Source organism: Sus scrofa, chromosome 12 (genome assembly GCF_054392235.1).
Source record: "Sus scrofa isolate SSC_HxYL_T2T_F1_AM1 chromosome 12, Sscrofa_HxYL_maternal_Yorkshire_Landrace_v2.0, whole genome shotgun sequence".
Taxonomy (NCBI): Eukaryota; Metazoa; Chordata; class Mammalia; order Artiodactyla; family Suidae; genus Sus; species Sus scrofa.
Genome location: NC_139394.1, coordinates 66,151,038 through 66,168,846, shown reverse-complemented (window position 1 = coordinate 66,168,846; position 17,809 = coordinate 66,151,038). Strand labels below are relative to the sequence as shown.

The following is a 17,809-nucleotide window of genomic DNA, read 5'->3' as shown; positions in this document are numbered from 1 at the left end:
CGGGTGCCCACCAGACAGAGGGACCCTGCACTCTCAGAGCTCACCGTCCATGGGGCAGACAGAAGTGAGTCAACAAATACACCAGGGAGATGATTTCAGAGGGTGATGAAAGTGAGGCCAGCAATCAGCGAGGGCCTCCTGGAGGTGGTGGCTTTTGGCAATGAGAAGACCCAGGAGGATGGTGATCCAGGGAGAGGGATTGGCATGTGCAAAGGCCTGGGGGTCAGGGCGCCGCGGTGGCTGGAGACCGTGAGGGAGAGGGTGGTGCCCCATGTAGGGCAGTGTGGGCTGAACTCAGGTGCCAGGCTGATCCACGGGCACGGTCTTCCCTCTGCCAGCGAGGCCCCACCCGGGCAGGTGAGCATGCCCCCAGCACTAGCTTCCCTGAGTGACCTTGAGCAACTCGCCCACCCTCTCCGAACTTCTGGGCATTCCTGTGTAACACACACGGGACAAGATGCCTGCTCGGAGCCCTCCCAGCTGTGGACACTGCTGTGACCTTTCTTCCCCCTGACCCCTGCTCTGGATGGGGGCTCGGAAGGGGCAGGTGGGACAACTCAGTGGAACTAAAGAGCCCCTGGGCACAGGGTGGCTGATTCGCTCCTTGATGCCCCAGACTCCTGCCCCCCTTTGGCTCTGGAGCTGAGGGACTGGAGCTGAGGCCCCCTGCCCCGCCCCCCATGGTGGGCCGCTCCGCAACCCCGCTGCTCCAGGAGGGTCCCTGCCACGCTGGGAGTTCGTAGCCAGGAACCTGAGGCCGTGCTGAGCTGAGTCATCTCACACGTGGTCTCAGACGGAGGCCTTTCTGGAAAGAAGTTCTCCCCCGGGACTCCACGCCCTATCATCCAAGTGGGCTAACCGGCAGCACTGTGGCCCCCGAGCGCCTCCAGGTCCTTCCTTGCACCCCCCACTCCCCAGCCAGCCAGGCCCGCTGGGGGCGAGGCAGCCCTTAGCAGCAGGGGGAGGGAGGCGGGTTTAAGACGAGCCGTGTGCTGAGCATGCTGACCAGCCGGCAGGTCTGGGAGAGTCCTGCGCTCGGCCGGGGGGGGGGGGGGCGCCGCAGCCTCTGGGGGCCAGGATACGGAGGCACCCGAGGTCCCGGCATGCCTGGGGCAGAGACTCGTGGCCAGAGTGTTTTCTATGTCACAGAGCCAGAGAGCTCGCAGGGACTGGCCACGGAGGGCCCGGAAAGCCTGGTGTGGGAGTCAGCACGGGCAGGGTTGCCGCGTGACGAGCATCCCCCGAAGATCATCCCATTTAGGGGCTCACCCCTGCCTGGCACCGTGAGTGTGTCCGGAGGCCTTGTGTGGGGGGCCGAGTCGGTTCTGCTTTCTGGTCACTGATCACGAGCAGAGACGGGCACGGATTGCAAGCGAAGGATAAAACCAGTCGCTCGCACAGCTGGAGAAAGCCTCCCCCACCCCGTGTCCCACGTCCCCGTGTCCTGGGTCGCCGTCCCCCGGGATCCGCGTAGCAACGTGTGACCTCCTTCCGAGCAGCCTCGGGGGTCCAGCTCTGAGACTCGCCAGGGGCACGCGGCCAGCGTGGTGCCTTCCTTGCTGCGGGCCGGTCCTCTCAGAACCCCGGGCAGCTCGCGGTCCTGTGACTGAGCCCGGCGGGTCAGGTGCACGGGCCGTGGTGCCGGGCGGGGCACGGGCGTGTCTGTGTGTCTAGAGGTGGAATCACCGTGTTCTCAGGGTGTTTAAGAAGGACCCCTGGACACGGGATGGGGGGACCCAGGCAGTGGTTGGAGCCAGGCGAGGCAGGGCTCTGGGCCCCCTCAGCCTGGGATCGAGAAACACCCCCTGCCGTCTGGCCTCCCTTGGGACCTGGAGTTCGAAGGTCACGTAGAGTCAGTCCTGAAGCAGGGCCCAGAGCCGCGGGGCACGTGTTCCGTGGGTGACCGTGACAGGGTGTGCTCGTGCGCAGGCAGGGGCGGCCGTGTGGCCTGAGGCCCAGGTCACATGTGCCAGGCGCACATGCGGGGAGCACCCCGAGCCCGGCTGACACCTGGGTAGACCGAGGCCCCACGGGGGTCGGCATGGGGGCTTCTGGGGCAGCTGGGACCGTCTGAGCCCCACCCTGCTCCCCGACCTGGGGGTGTGGGCGAGGGTCCAGGCTCACGGGGTCCCCTCTCGGGTGGCATCTCTTTCTTTGTTTTTTTGTTTTTTAGGGCCACACCCACGGCATGGGGAGGTTCCCAGGCTCGGGGTCCAATCGGAGCTGTACCTACCAGCCTACACCACAGCCGCAGCAACTGGGGTCCGAGCCACGTCTGCAACCTACACCACAGCTCACGGCAACGCCGGATCCTTAACCCACGGAGTGAGGCCAGGGATCGAACCCGCAACCTCGTGATTCCTAGTCAGAGTCGTTTCCGCTGCGCCACGACAGGAACTCCCTCGGGTGGCCTTACTTAATAGCGGGGCCTGGAGAAGGTGATTTGTTGCCCAAAGTGAGGCAGGAGAACTGGGGGCCAGGCTCTGGCTGTGGGAAGATGGGTACTTCACCTGGAGGGGCCACCCTCTCTCAGGAGAGCCATGAGGGCTGCAGTGCTGCCAGGTGACTGGCCTGCTGGCGCCTCGCACCTGGGCGCTTAGCCGTGAAGCCCCCTTGCCGAGACCCCTCTATCTATTGGTGGCCGGAGCAGGGCTCTGCCGAGACCCTCAGCTCCCCCCGAGCCCTTCAGGGTCGGTGGGTCTCAGTTTTCCGTTCCCATAGACGCGGCTCAGTTGTCCTTTTGGCTGGCATCCCCTGGTCCCATGTCTGGGTGACCTGGGCACGGGGTGGGCCCTGAGCCCCTGGCTCAGGGACGTGGGCCAGGCGCCCGTGGGGGCATCTGGGGAAGACGGGGGGGGGGGGGGGGAGGAGGCCAGGCGTGAAAAGAAACGCATCTTTGTCGCAGACGCATGTGGGGCTCTTTATGTAAATTGCTTCAGTGCCTTTACAGGAAGGAGAAAAACGAGGCTTTGATGTGAGCCGCCGCCTCTCGCCGGCCAGGCGCGGTGTCACTCAGGCGCGCCTGTGGCCGGCTTTTATTAAGGAGCTGTCAGCTCTTCTCAGGCCAGAGACCCGGGGGCTCTGGGGGCAGGAGGCTCGGCGCTGTCGGCATCCGCGCGGGCTGTGAGGGTCTCAACCAGCCCCACCTCCGCGGGCAGAGCGGTGTCGGGGGTTCCCTGGGCACTGCCTAGGCCCAGGGGCTGGCGGGGGGTGACCCAGGGTGACACCGTCCCAATCATGGCCCAGCAGCCGTGTGTGGCCGGGTACAGAGCTCACGCTCTGGGTTGGGGGGTGGGAGGTGCCGCAGGGCCTGCAGAGGCGTGGAGGCGGGCGTCTGGCCCTGCCCCCCGAGGCCACAGAGGGTAGCAGGGTGGCCTCGCAGAGGGGGTGGAGCCTGTGGATGGTGGGCGGTGGGGGTCCGCAGGCTGTGGGCAGGAGAGGGGAGGTGGTGGAGTTCCAGGGAGGCCTCTGGGATGTGGGAGGGACAGACAGAGGTGGGGACCGGTGGGGACCAGAGGGGGTCCAGCAGGAGGGCGCCGGCCCTCGCTGGCACCTGCTTCCTGACCCGCGAGCCCCTGCAAGCACGTGCAGCCGGGCCCACGCTGTCCAAGCACTCAGACTTCAAAGCCAGGCAGGGATGTCCAGGGGCGCCCCGGGGCCCCGAACCCCTGGAGGTGAGGGGTGGGGAGGCCTGGTGACACTCTGGGGCTTGGGAAGCCTGTAACTTCTGCTCCGTATCTGTGGAAACTCTACTAAGCAGGACTCAATTCCACAGACCCCCACCTCAGTCATTCCGCAAACTCCCAACCATGGGTCTTTTTTTTTTTCTTTTTTGTTTTTTTGTTTTTTTTGGCTTTTTTAGGGCCACACCTGCAACACATGGAGGTTCTCAGGCTAGGGGTCCAATCGGAGCTACCGCTGCTGGCCTCCACCACAGCCACAGCAACATGGGATCTGAGCCACATCTGCCACCTACACCACAGCTCACGGCAACACCAGATCCTTAACCCACTGAGCGAGGCCAGGGATCGAACCTGCAGCCTCATGGTTCCCAGTCGGATTCGTTTCCGCTGCACCACGACGGGAATGTCACTATTGGTCTTTTGAAAAACATCAGCTTACCGGAAAAGATACAGGAAATAACTGAAAACGTAGAGAAGTCACCGCCAGGCCCTCTGATGAGAAGGCACCAAAGTGTGCGCGCGCGTGTGTGTGTGTGTGTGTGTGTGTGTGTGTGTGTGTGTCCGTCTACTGGCTTTTGCTTCCTGCCCTTTTCCTTAGGTGCCAAATTGCCAAATCACGCGCATTTGCCTGGGTCATTGGAAACAGGGCTGCTTTGTTGGGGGCCCTGCTGTGCTGTGTGATCTCACGGGGCTGGGCACCCTTTCTGAGCCTTGGTTTCTGCATCTCTGGGGGAAGAGGTTAGGGTGGCTTCTCCGGCTCTGTTCAGACCGATCTCGGGGTCTCTCACCTGGCGCGTGGTTCATTTGGGAGCCTCAGCCCTGCAGTCGCGCTCATCCTGCCTCCACTGCTCCCCCCTGCCTCCAGTGCTCCCACCCTGTTGCCTGGCGGAAGCCCTCGGAAGCAGTTCTGGTGGCTGCGACGGTCTGCGACTGAGTCCGTGCAGGATACTTCGCACCTAGGAAGTGCTGGGTCAGCACAGCTGTCGTCGCATCTCTCCCTCCTGGGTGTGACTCGTGGACTGTATTCTGATCTTCCTGCAGGTTGTAGCAGAGCCGGGGACCTGGGAACAGTGCAGGGTGGGACAGCTGGCCTGCTGACCTCCTCGGCCGGTGCCGGCTGCATGGGCCCGAGCTCAGAAAGCCCCGGGCTTGGTCTAGGCTGCTCTGTCACCGTCCTGAGACAGCTTTCGGAGCAGGATCCCTCTTTCATCCTGCACTGGGCCCCTCAAGTTAGGAAGCTTGCACTGCTCTTGACAAGAGGGTGGCCTGGCTGCCCCCACGTCGGGCTGTCTGTGAGGGGCAGGGGTCCAGGCTGCCCCCAGCTTGGAAGAGAACCCAGCCGGGGTCACATGGAGGCTCAGGCCAGGGGCTGCCTGTGCGGCAGCGACATCTGTCAAGGGCGGGGAGTCTGGCTGGGGGCTGGGGCCCTGCCGTGCTGCGGCCGGACAGGAGGGAGACGCGGGACCCCTGGGCTGGAATTGACTGAAGCCGAGGCCCTGTGCAGGAGAGGGCAGACCTCGGTGCTGGCGGAGACGCGCCGTGGCCGGCTTCCCTCCTTCTCCTTGGGGACGCGGGCCACCTGTCCAGAGCCTGGAGACAATGCAGGAGCGTGGCCCGGCCGCCTGCACGTGCAGGGAAGGGCATCCAGGGCGGGCCGGGGGCCTCTGGCTGCAGAGGCAGCTCAGCAGAAGGCAAGAGCGGAGATTCGAGAAGGCAGGGGAGGAATGACGCTGCCCCGGGAGGTGAGGGCTCCCAGAGGAGCAGGACCTGGGGGCACGCCTCCTGCTGCGTCACCCCTGGAGAGCCATGTCCCCAGGAAGAGAGGGGGCGTCAGAGGGATGCCCTCCCTTGCAAGATCCCAGGTCGGCCGTGGTTGGGTGACTCTGGCCTAGGGTGGCCCCTGCTGGGCCCACAGGACGGGGACCACTGTTCCATGCTGCGGGGGGGACGCTGGGGCTCTGAGAGGCACACCTGTCCACCCAGGGCACACAGAAAGGCGGGCGTCGGGTCTGGGGCGACCAGGGGCTGCATAGAGAGGGTTAGGGCACCCAGAGAGAGGTTCCTGGGCATCCAGAGGCCAGGGCGGCTCTGCCCTCGCTGGGGCGGTCAGGGCAGGCCCGCGGAGGCCCCCGCAGCCTTGGTTTGACCTGCAGAGGCAAAGGGGGAGGTCACCCAGGGCTGGGAGCCGGCCTGGCGCTGGGGCCGCCGCTGCCCGGGACACTGAGGCCTGCAGCAGGGGCTGCAGGGTCCTGGGCGCCTCCCTGGGCCAGGACTCGAGTAGCTGACAGTAATGGGGAGCCATGGAAGGTCCTACAGCAAGGGGCCACCCAGGGCAGCGCTTGTGAGCCGTCGCATGGAGCAGAGGCTGGGAACTGGGAAACCAGCCTGGAGGTGACACGAGGCCACCTCCAGGCTGTGGTTGTCGGTGGTGGGGGGACCCTGAGGACGTGGGGGCCTCCGCAAAGCTGGGCTGCGGGGAGACAGGGGCAGAGGCCAGGGTCCGTAGAGAGGAGGGGTCTCAGCAGGCCGTGGATATGCTGGAGCTGGGGGTTCTGGAGCTGCGGGGCGAGGGGCAGGGGGTCTTTGTCCTGGGGAGTGGCCTGGGGGAGCAGCCATCACCAGGGAAGAGAAGCCGGACTCTAGGCGCCAGCCAGAGTGGCCTTGCCCAGCCCTCCAGGCTCTGGTGCCTCTTGCCTCCCTGGGGACAAGCGGGCTGAGACCTGTGATGAGAGGACAGGGGCCTGGTGTTAGGGGCTGCCCTGAGGAAGGGCTCCAGCCCGGGTCCTTGTCCACCTGCTGGGGAGGACAGCCCTTTTCCCAGAGGGCGGCGGGGCGGCCAGGCCTCAAGGACAAAGGCGGGCGGGGGCAGGGGAAGGAGCTCGTGGCTCGGAGCTTAATGGCCCCGAAAAAAAAAAACATAAAACTGGAGAATTATGGGGAGACATAAACAGAGCTGTCAGGCATTAGCTGCAAGGAGACGGCTCAGCCCGGGGAAGAGACGCTGGCGGCTGAGCTGGGATCCTTGCACGAGCACAGAAGAGACAGACGTTATAAAAGGAGAGAGATTAAGAAGATGCTGCCTCCACGCCCGGGCTCCCTGCCGGTTCTGCTCCCAGGCCCCAGCCGCACACCGACCCTGCAGCGGGGGACGGGATGCCCAGGCTGGCCAAGGGGCCCGAGCCAGGCCCGAGGGCGGGGGCGGCGCCTGCCCTGACGGTTTGTGGGCGCTCACACACCCTGCCGTCTTCATTTTCGCCCTTGGTGCTGATGTCATGAGCGAGTGTGCGTTTCACCTTAAAAGCCATCCCGCTGTCCTCACCGATGACACGCGTCCTGCTCTCTGGCTCTGCAAAGCCGCCGGGCGGGTTCCTCGGGCACGTACCCTCTCTCCTCGCGTGCCCGTCCGACCCCCAGCAGGAGGCTCCCCGGGACCCTGGGCCTGGGGACACTGACGGGTCAGGGGAACTCCTGGGGGTCTCTGGGAGCCCTAGGCAGGGCCAGGGCCAGGAAAGGGGGCTTCAGGGTGAGCTCAGGAGGCCCTGGGATGGCCAGCATGGGGAGGCAGGTCCCGGGCACCTTGGTTTCACAGCCCAGGCATCTTGAAGGGTGGTCACAGAGGGGACCCTGGGAATCACGAGCCGTGTTCTTCAAAGCCTTGGGGAGATGTCCTTTGCTCAGGCTAAAAAAAGGCAGCAGTGGCTCTGCTTGGGGCTGCAGTTCCATCCCCCGCGTCCATTCATTCGCTCACTCGGTCGAGAAACACGAGGCCCCGACCCCTGGCTCACTCACGCCCATCAAAGGCCCCATCGGCTGCTCTCCTGCACCCCTGAGAGAGGATGCGCGGTGATCTCTAGGCGCCGCTTGTTTGGGAGACAAAATCTTTGGGGCGGAGGGAGGCGACAGTGGGGCTCCGGGAGCCGTGCGGGATGTTGCGTGGACCCGAGGGCCTGTGCCCTTGGTAAGGGTCAAGTCCGCCTGCGAAGGGGCCACGGGAATAGAGGCGGAGCCGCAGCGGAAGGCGGCCCGGCTCGGCCGCCTGGGGCTCCCTCACTGTCTGCAGGGCCCGGCCACTGCCAGCAGCCTTTGTGTCTGGGGCTGGCGGGGGTGCCCGCCGAGCCGCCCGGAGCTTAGCCACTGTTAGAGCCGCTGGAGGAGCCGCTGCTAGAGCCACCCTTTCCCACGGGAATCTCACGCCCTCCCTGGTCCCCTGCGTCCCGCCCGCACCCAGACAGCAGTGCCAGGGAGGCCTCCGCTGGGGTAGGGAGGCCACCACCACCTGGCCTCCCTGTCACCCTGGCCCCGCAGTGAGACAGGGAGCGAGAAGGGGGCTGGCGGGGCCTGTGGGTGGGAGCGGAGGCCGGCCGAGGCGGTGGGGGGCATGGCAGAAGCAGCCCCTCGGGCCCCAAAAGGGTGGCGCTGCCTGGTGGCTCGGGCACATGGCTCTGGTGCCCCCAGGGCCGCCCCCCTTCTCCCACTGGCATTTGGGGTTGGCCGCCGAGCCCTGCTCCCGGCCTCTGCATCCGCCCTGGCCCCTCACCAGTCCGTGCTCCGTGACTGCACGCTGTGTCCCTTGCTTGGCTTCTGTGGCTCCCCACTGCCTTTGGCACTGGTTCCTTGACCTCAGGCCTCCTGGCCCTGCCCCCCTCTCACCCCTCAGTTCCCCTCCTGAGCCACCGCCGCCTGCCACTGCCTCCGGGGCCTCTCCTCCGACCTCATGTCCCCGAGGGCTCCCTGGGGGCATTCCTCCCGAGGTCCCAGCCCCAGGTCCTGCTCAGGAGCGGCCGAGGGCCCTGCCTGTGCTCCGGCTCCACTCTGCCTACGCGAGGCCCTGAAGCCCAGGGTGGCCTCTGGCTGCTCAGCCCCGGGCGCGTGTGCGGTGCCAGTGCTGCTGAATGACTGGCCGGAGGGCGGAGGATGGGCAGGCGGCCCAAGGCAGGTGGGGGGACCTGTGGTCTGTGAGCAGAGCCCAGAGGCACCAGGAAGCCGGGTTCTGAACCCAGGCCAGGTCCCCACGCCTCAGCGGGCCTCAGTTACTCTGTCTGAAATGGCCTGCCCAGCGCCCATCGGGGGAGGCGGAGGCCTGGAGGCAGCCCAGCAGGTGCTCCAGGGACAGGGCGGGCCAGGCCGCCTTCCCCGGAGGCCCTGCAGCCCTCAGAGGGGGCAGGTGGCCAGGGTTCTGGCCCTGAGGCACAGCCTCGGAGCGGAGAGCTGAGGTCCGATAATTGATGCATCTCCCGTTGCCGCCAGGCCTTGGTCGTGGGTGTCAGGGGCGCCTGTGCGCCTGACTGTTGCTCTGGGGATTGACGAGAGGTGACAGGAAAGCAGGCCCAGCACGAGGGGGGCACCCGGGAGATGAGGAATTGACATCCCAGCGCCTGGGGGAGCGCCTCGCCCCGTGCGCGCCCTCCCGGACGGGCCCGAGCTGCCCCTGGGCTCCGGCTTCGAAGCTGCCCATCCTCGGATTGACCCACAGCCGGGACCTGGAGCGACAACAGGAGGCCTCCCGCTGTCCGCCTGTCGTGGTGCTTCTGCCTCTCGCAAGCCGCGTGGCGCCGGACGGGAGCCCCGACGCACTTGCGCCCCTGTTGCTGTAAGAGGAGTTCAAGTGCGTGGACGGCTTCCTCGAACCCGGCTCGGCTCGCGTAGCCCGCGCCGCACGGCCGTGAAGATGACGGTGACAGGGCAGTTTCACGTCTGTCTCCCCTCGGCTCCCTGCTCAGCCTCGTGGCGCAACCACCTAGCGCTCCCCTCGCTTGATGGGCCAGGACATGGTGGCCCCAAGACGTGGGGTGACTCGCCTGAGGTCACACAGCACGTCAGCCACGACCTCGGGAGCGCGATGCTCTTTGCAGAGACGCGGGGAGGCTGGTGTGGCAGAGCCCAGCCTGCGCCCTCTCTCCACGGGCCCGGGGCCTCCAGTGGCCCAGCGCGCCAGCGAGGGCACACAGTCATCTGGGCCCTGCTCTGGCCACTGCCCGTGGGCCTCTGTGCCAGGACAGCGTGTCCGCCACCCGGGCAGGCACCAGCTGCTCCGGAGGCCGCAGCCAGACTCCTCTCCCTCCAAGGGGCCCCCGCACCTCCCTGGCCCAGCTCTGCAGCCCGCTCGAGAACCAGTCAGGGATTTTCCTGAACCTTGCCTCTGTTACAAAGAATTATATAAATATTTATCTTGGAGAAATAACAGCTTGCTTACTGGGCCCTTCTCTGCCAGGCACTGTCCCTGAAGGCACCGCCCTCTGAGGGACCGGCCCCCGCTCCTGCTCACAGCTGAGCTGCCGGCGCCCCGGGCCCCACCCCGGGGCAGCCGCACCGTCACAGCCCAGCCCAGGGTGGCCTCTGCCTTGAAGCCTTACGACGTGTGGCCTTTGTCTGGATGCGCGCGGTGCTGGTAGAAACAGAGGGAAGTTTGATGCCCCACAGTCCAGGAGCAGCCCCTGGAGCCTGGCCCCGGTGGCAGTGGCTGCCCCACTGTGCACATTTCACCCGGTCCGGAGTTCCCATCGTGGTGCAGTGGAAACGAATCTGACTGGGAATCATGAGGCTGTGGGTTTGATCCCTGGCTTCACTCAGTGGGTTAAGGATCCAGCATCGCCGTGAGCTGTGGTGTAGGTCGCAGACGCGGCTCGTAACCCCAGGTGTTGCGGCTGTGGTGTAGGCTGCCAGCTGTAGCTCTGATTTGACCCCTAGCCTGGGAACCTCCATATGCTGTGGGTGTGGCTCTAAAAAGCAAAACAAACAAACAAAACCACCAAAAAAGCAAAAAACAAATTTAACCCGGTCCTGGCTTGTGTGTCCTCCAGACTGTGCACCTGGAAGCGAGGACCCGGCTTACATGGGTACATGATGCCCCCTGACCTGGTGAAGTGGGGGGTAACCCCCTGCGCTGCCCACTCCTACTCACGGCCACTGGCCTTCTTCAGTCCATCAGCTGGAAAGTGCCCACGCCAGCCCAGAGCCCCAGGCCAGGCACACCCTTCAGCCGCCTACGCCGCCCCGAGGGCGGTGTTTATCCCTGGGATGTGTTTTAGAACCTTAAGTAGGTGTCACACGCGATGGTTAAAGAAAAAAAGGACTGTATATCCTTCGCTTAAACAAGGGGGGCGTCTTTGCAGACTTTCTGCCCTGGGTTTCTCTGGCCCAGCTTGAAGGCTGCACCCGGTCACACACGAAGCCCTCTCTCGCCCCCACCCCACGACATGGAATTCCTCTGACGTGTCCCCCCATCCAGGAAGTTCCTGTTGTGGCTCTGTGGCTTATGAACCTGACTAGTGTGCATGAAGATGTGGGTTCGATCCCAGGCCCCCAGCAGCGGGTTAGGAATCTGGCGTGGCTGTGGCAGTGGCGTACACGGGCAGCTGCAGCTCCGATGCACCCCTTAGCCTAGGAACTTCCATATGCTGCAGGTGCAGCCCAAGAAAGCAAAAAAAACAAAAGAAACCTGTGTTTCCTGCCCCCCGCCCCAGGCGGACATTTAGGGGCCCTCTGGTCTTTGGCTCCTGGGCATGACACTGCAGTTCAGCTCCTAGCGCAGAGAACACTGGGCCTGGCAGGGGTAGGACTGCTGGGTCAGAAGGCACTTCTAGTTTTCATGTGGGTCCATCTCGCCAGAGAACTCTCCAGAGAGCCCGGGCGCTGCAGCCAGCCGGCCGTGTCCGCGCCTGTACTCGTGGTGCCCAAACAGGGGCACGGGGGGAGGGGGTGTGTCCCTGAAGGGAAGGCTCAGAGGTGGGACAGCTCTGGGGGTGGCGCGTGGGGGTTTTAGGGTGAGCCCCGGCCCTGCCTCAGAGGTGTGGCATCTGCTTTCAGTGCCATCAGCTGTGAAATGGGCAGTTGTGGGGCCAGCCCAGGGGCCTGGCGTGCAGCTGAACTTGATCGGCCAAGGGGGTGTGAACGGTGCCGGGGCTCTGGAAGCTGCTGCCCTTCGCGAGCCTCCCACCAGGCCCCAAGCACCGCGTGGCTCTCAGCCTCGCTGGTACCTGTCGGGTGGTGTCAGAGCAGGTCACAGCTGAGGAATGTTCGCCTCAGAGAGGGGCAGTGCACCGCCCAAGGCTGCCCAGCAGACTGTGCACAGAGCTGGCAGGTGCCCTGGGCCCTGGTCAGGGTGGGGACGGAGTGCGGGCAGGCCACAGCCTTGGGGAGCCCAAAGCCACATGGGGCGCATTGGCTGGCCTGGTGGTGTGACGCCGCCAGGGTGCGAGAGCCCCCGTCTTGGAAGGAAAGTGCTGGTCATGGCACGCAGGCCAGCCTGGGGGGCACGGGGGGCTGCAACATTCCAGAACAAGGCTGGGTCCAGCCGGGTTAACTGTGTACAGCTGGGAGACGCTGCGAGCTGGAGGCCAGGGGTGGAGGGATGCATCTGGAAGGGTCTGTTTAGTTGGAGGCGAGGCCCGAGGGGCTGGGCCTGGGAACAGGGACGCCACCTCCAGCCGCAGGAAAACCAGTGCCCAGAACACAGACGGGCATCTGCTGTTCGCCCTGGGAGAGAAACAGGGCTGTTGAGAGCGGCGGGACGCTGGACTCAGCTGCTCTCGCCTTGTTTTTACGCTCAAGCACCTACCTCCACGTCCCGGGCTGCGTGGAGGGGACCCAGCCCGCCAGGAGGAGGTGGCGGCCGACAACCAAAGGCAAATGTTTTCTGTCCCGGAACAGTGGCCCTGGGCCGCCTCCGGATCAGCTTCTGCCCGGGGGCTGGTGGTTTACTGCCCCCAAAGGCCAGTGCTTCTGGTCACCAGTCTCCAGGTTTTCCAGGTTTAGGGGACTAGCCGGGACCCACCCCCACAGGGGAGAGCTGGGGGGCAGCAGGCCGTCCATCTAGGCCATGCCTGGAAATGGGGGGCAGGAGGACCAGTTGGCCCCAGCTGTTATCTGGCAGCCCCCCCACCTGGTCTGGAGACGGGGGAGGCGGGGGAGGCGGGGGGGGGGAGATCACAGCAGGAGCTGGCTGTTGGTTGGGGTGGGGGATATAGCTGCCCAGAGCCGCCAGGCCCTGAGTGAGGTTGCCGTTTTTTTCGTCACAATTTATTTGGGCGACAGGTGAGGCCTCCCCTAGGACCCTCGGTAGAGGCCTGGTGCCTTGGGTGGTGGGTCGGGGGAAGTCGGTGGTGGTGGGTGGGTGATTTCTTTCCAGCTCCCCACCCCGCCAAGCCCCTGCCCTTTTTAAAAATTTTTATTTATTCGTCTTTATTTTTAGAATTTTGTCACAGTTGTACAGTGATCATCACAAACGGATTTTATAGCGTTTCCATCCCCCACCCCCGCCCTTCTTTTCACCCAATTTTCTGAAATTTCCAAAGGGGCAGCCCTGGGCCTCACTGCCAGCCTCGCACCCGGGAGCCCAAGGCCACCTCTAGCAGGGAGAGGCCCACGCACAGGGGGGGCAGGGTGGGTGGGAGCCGAGAGGGGCCCCATGACGGCCCCTTCCCCGCTCTGTGACACGAGGGGTGGTGACATCAGCTCCTAGCGGGGCGGACAGAGGGTGAGAAGCGAACCCCCCCCCCAGGCCCTCTGGCCACAGGAGGGACCCAAACGTGCTGGCACACGCTGCTACCGTGACACCCACTCCCTTCCACGGTCCGAGGGCCACCGAGAGCTCAAGATCTGAGGGAGGCCCAGGCCAGTTTGGGGGAGAAGCCCTCTGTCCCCCAGGCCCTGCATGGGCTCGGGGGGCCCCCTTCTTCCCCCCACAAGCTGTTTCCTCTCCAGGCCAGGGTGGCCAGAGTGTCACCAGACCAGCTGTCCTCACAGGTGTAGCAGCCACGCTCCCCCCCAGCTGAGGGGGGGGGGCTTCTTACCTCTGCGCCTGCGACCTGGCCAGAGGCTGTTTTCTTGGGGTGGGGGCCCAGCCCTCCCCGGCCCTCCAGCCGAGCTGGGGCCGGGCTCTTCCACCACCAGGCCTGGCGCCAGAAGGCCCTCTCCCCTCTCCCCAGCTTCCTCCAGCCCCTGCTCTGGGCAGCAGGGGTCCCAGGGCCCCCCACCTCATTCAGGAGGGAGGGGGTCAGGGCATCTAGGCCCGTGGGTCTCCAGGGCTGGGTCTGAGCAGAGTCTGGAAAATGTCAAGTGACTGAGCCGGTCGAAGCCCCCGAGGGTTCCTGGGCTCAGCCGCCGCCTCCTTTTCGGGGAAGGGCAGGCTGGGGTTTGGGTGGGTGGCCTCTCGGAGAGCAGGGTCGCAAGCGGGAGTGGACGTGAACTTCAGGCCGGGGGCGGGGGTCCGAGCGGCCGGGCCTGCAGGGGGAGGGGCGGCTGGGGAGAGGCCCCCGGCGCGCGCGGCGGGCTGCCTTGAAGTCGCCGGTTTAAATGGCGTGTTTGTTTGGAGAGGCTGCTGGGGGAGGCAGCGCCCCACTTGGCGCCGCCGCTGCCGGAGGGTCCGTGCGTTAGAAGCTCCCGCTTCGTCTCCGACTGAGGAAGGGCGGGCGTGGAGGCGAGCAGGGCGAAGGCCGAAGGGGGGCTCGGCGCCCGGCCCGGCCCGGCCGCCCTCGGTGTGCGGAGGGAGCGCGGAGGGAGGCGCGGGAAGAGTGCGCGGGCTCCCCGCCCCCACCACACCCGGTTCCAATATTCGCCGAGAAGCACGCGGCTCCTAATCGGGCCTTTCCAGGCGGAGATTTAAACGCGCGATGCCCGCGCAGGGGCGGGGGCCGCGGGCCGGGGGAGGCGCTTGGAGTCCGGAGCCGCCGAACGAGGTGAGGAGCCCGCGTCCTCGGCGGCTGGGGCGGGCGCGCAAACCCGAGAGGCGGGTAGGGAAAGGGGGGCAGGTTAAAAATAACCCTCTCCGGCTGGGAAGCTCGCGCGCGCTCTCTCGCCTCGTTCGGTGCCAGAGGACTCCAGGGGAGGTGGCGTTGGGGAGGGCAGAGCGGGATTCCCCCTCCTCGGCGGGCGGGCTGCCCGCCCGCCTGCGCGCCGCGGCGGCACGTGTGCGGGGCCGCGCGCCCCGAGCCCCCGCGCCCGGCCGGGGCGCCCCCTCCGCGGGACCCGGCGCAGCTGGCGACGGCCCCGCCCGCAGCCTCCCGCGGCGGAGGGAAGCGCTCCGTTCTGCATTATTTACGAGCGTTAATGGGTTTGGGGCGCGCGGGTGGGGGCAAGGGCGCGGTGGGGACCGAGGCACCGGGGGCCGGGGCGCGCGGGGCGGGAGCGGGGCGGCGGCTCCGCGGCGGGGGGGCGGCTGCCCGCGCTCTGGGGCTCCGGGCACACCTCTCCGCCCGCGCCGGGGCCGCGCGGGCCTTTGATTCTGCCCGTCGGCCTCCGTCCTCCGCGTCCTCGCCCTTCCCGAGGCGCGGGGAGGGGGTGCGGGCCGCCCGCCCCGCCCTGCGCGCCCCTCGCGGCCGCCGCCGCCGCCGCCGCGTCCCCGACGCAGCCCGGGCCTCATTTATCATCATCTTTGGTCAAGTGGAGTGTGCAAGGAACAGCTGCTTCACTCGGCTGACTTCCGAGGGCGGCTACAGCGGGAATCGGGGAGATGAATGATGGGGGCGGGGGGGCGCAGCCCCCGGGGTCCCACCGCGGGCAGGAGGGAGGCGCGCAGCGTCCGGCGCCGCCTCCGCCTCGTGGCGAGAAGAGCGCCCCTTTCTCGCTCCCGGCGCCTCCGAGGGCGGGATCGCGGCTGGAGGAGCCCGAGGTCGCCGCGACCTTGCTGGGGTCAGCGGGTTGGGCGGCGGCGCCGCGGCGTCTTTGGTGGCGCGTTCCGGATTGGCGCAGCGGCCGGGAAACCGGGCGGGGGGGGGCCCCAAATAGAAGGTGAAATTTTACCTGCCCCTGAGGGAGTCCTGCGGATTTTCTGCCGGCAGCGGCAGGCGCACTGCCTTTGTCTTACACGGCTGAGACATCTGTTGCGGGGGGGCGGCGGGGCCGCAAAACACCCCCGCACGCCCCGCGCCGCTCCCCATCCCCCGCTCGGCCGGCGCCCAGCTCCCGCGCCGCGTTCACCCCGCCGCCGGCGCTGCGCCCCCCGCCCCCGTCCCGCACCGCGCCCGGGGCGGCGGGGGCGGGCGGGGGTGGAAGGGTTCATGGCCCAGTCGCGGACCCTAATCGTCGGACCCGGGCCCGCTTGGTTTCGGTTGCCCTAAGTAGAGACTGAATGCGCAATGAACGGAGTCGGCGGGCCAACCCGAGAGCCGGCGGTGCTCGCCCGGAGCCGCATTCCCCCCCGCGGCTGACTCGGACCCGCGACTGCCCCCCGGCCCGGCCCCCTCCCTCTTTTCTCTCCCTTAATAATAAAATTATACCGAGCCGTTTGCGGTGTGGCAGGCGGCCAGCAAAGCGTTGCTTTAAACGCCGCCGTCTCACAATTAGGCAGCGAGAGGATTTGACACGCCGTGGCGGCCTGACAGGCGGCTTCCTCCCCTGGGCGGGGGCGCCGGGCCCGCGGCTCCCCCGGATGGAGCGGGGCTGGGCCGGGGTGTCCGAGGCGGCGACGACGGGAGGGGAGGCTCCGGGGGAGGCCGGGTGTCAGGAGCGAGGATCTGCCCCCGTTTTGGCCCCGAGCTCTGAGTGTATTTGCTGGTTGGCAGAGGGGCCTTCTGGGGCCCGGAGCTGTGGGGGCTTCGCAGTCCTGCTGCACCTCCCGGACAAGTCCTTGTCCCTGTCCGGGCTTCTCTTGACCGCCCGCCGAAGGAGGAGGAGGACGAGGTTTGACCCCCAAGACGGCCTGCAGACAGTGACTTCTGGCGGTTCCTGGCCCACAGCCGCCGGCCTGATTGGCCACGTCGAGGTGGGGGGGGGATGCGGTCACCCCGAAGACGAGAAACAAGTCAGAGACCCCACTCCAGCTCGGGCCACGGACCGGGGGCCCCGCAGAGTGGGGGGGAGTGGCCCTTGCCCAGGAGCAGGGACGCCAGGCAGCTAACGAGTGGGGGTGACTTTGCAGGACTGCCAGGGCTGGGCGCCCTGAGGACAGAGGGCATCGGACCGGTGGCAGCAGCAGCCGGGCCAGCAGAGGTGGGGGAGGGGCGGCGCCCCCGTCGGGTGGGCCCCCCTCCTCCGAGAGGGAGGGCCTCCTCTTTGCAGCCTGCCCAGACCACCTCCTCGCCGCACCTGCCGAGCCCCCAGTGGCTGCCGGCGTGTCTGTGGGCGCAGGAGCCGCGCTGCTCTTGCCGCTGTGTCGGCCGTTGCGCAGACTGGACTCGAAGGAGAAGCCGGTTTGATGCGTGAGCCGGGCTCAGGGACCGAAGGGCTGTGACCCAAGGCGCTGTGGGCCAGGGCAGACAGAGAGGCTTTGTCTTCTCTTCCTGGTTGGTTGGCTGCTGCGCTGCCCTGGCCTCCGGGCCTCTAAGCATCCCTCGGGCTGTGGTGAGGGTTAGGCTGCACACCCTTGCCCATCCTGGCCTTCCTTCCAGGCAGCTCCAAAAGGGCACCTCCTGGGGTGGTTTCTAGGCTTAGTGCCTAAGACCCAAGAGATGAAGCCCCTGCCTCCCCCAGGCAACATCCTGGTGAGGCAGCTCATTAGGCCATTAATTATGTAATTAGCACTGTGATGACTGCCACCAGGGAGCCCTGCAGGGACCCAGAGGCTTGGGGAGGGGTGGCAGAGTCTCCACCTTCGGTGCCTGGCGCGGAGGCTCTAAGGAGGGCTGTGAGTTCCTCTGGGCCTCAGGCCACCCAGCTCTAACCCGCACGTCTCTCGTCTCTGCTCCCCCTTTCTGCAGGGCTCATCCTCCCCGCCCCCCACAGCCTCGCTGCTCACCCAGGCCTCTTCTCCCAGAGGCCAGGGAAGGTTCTCGGGGCTCCTGCCCTCCCTCCTTCGCAGCAGGTGCCTGGCAAGGCCCCGCCGCACACAGGCCACATTCCACGTGCGTGGGACACCAGGGAGCTTGGCTCAAGTGTAGCCGACACAGCCGTTACCTGGAACTGTGGGGTGTTAAACTCTTAGTGGATAACTTTTTATTTTTTACTTAAAATTTTTATTTTATTTTTTTGGTCTTTTTGCCTTTTCTAGGGCTGCTCCCACGGCATATGGAGGGTCCCAGGCCAGGGGTCAAATCGGAGCTGTAGCTGCAAGCCACAGCAGTGCGGGATCCAAGCCGTGTCTGCAACCCACACCACAGTTCACGGCAACGCCGGATCCTTCACCCACCGAGTGAAACCAGGGATCGAACCCACAACCTCATGATTTCCCGTCAGATTCGTTTCCACTGCGC

General features: G+C 66.3%; 1 protein-coding gene across 5 annotated transcripts in view; it reads left to right on the top strand.

Moving 5' to 3' along the window:
- Positions 1-17,809, top strand: part of RAI1 (retinoic acid induced 1) — a 103,447-nt gene that overhangs the window by 64,510 nt on the left and 21,128 nt on the right. The window contains exon 1 of one of the 5 annotated variants that reach the window (XM_021068027.2): positions 14,216-14,359. The exons of the other annotated variants lie outside the window; for them this stretch is intronic. The gene's annotated coding sequence lies outside the window, so the exon portion shown is untranslated. Of the gene's footprint in view, positions 1-14,215; positions 14,360-17,809 lie in introns of those variants that run through there. 5 annotated transcript variants of the gene reach the window in all.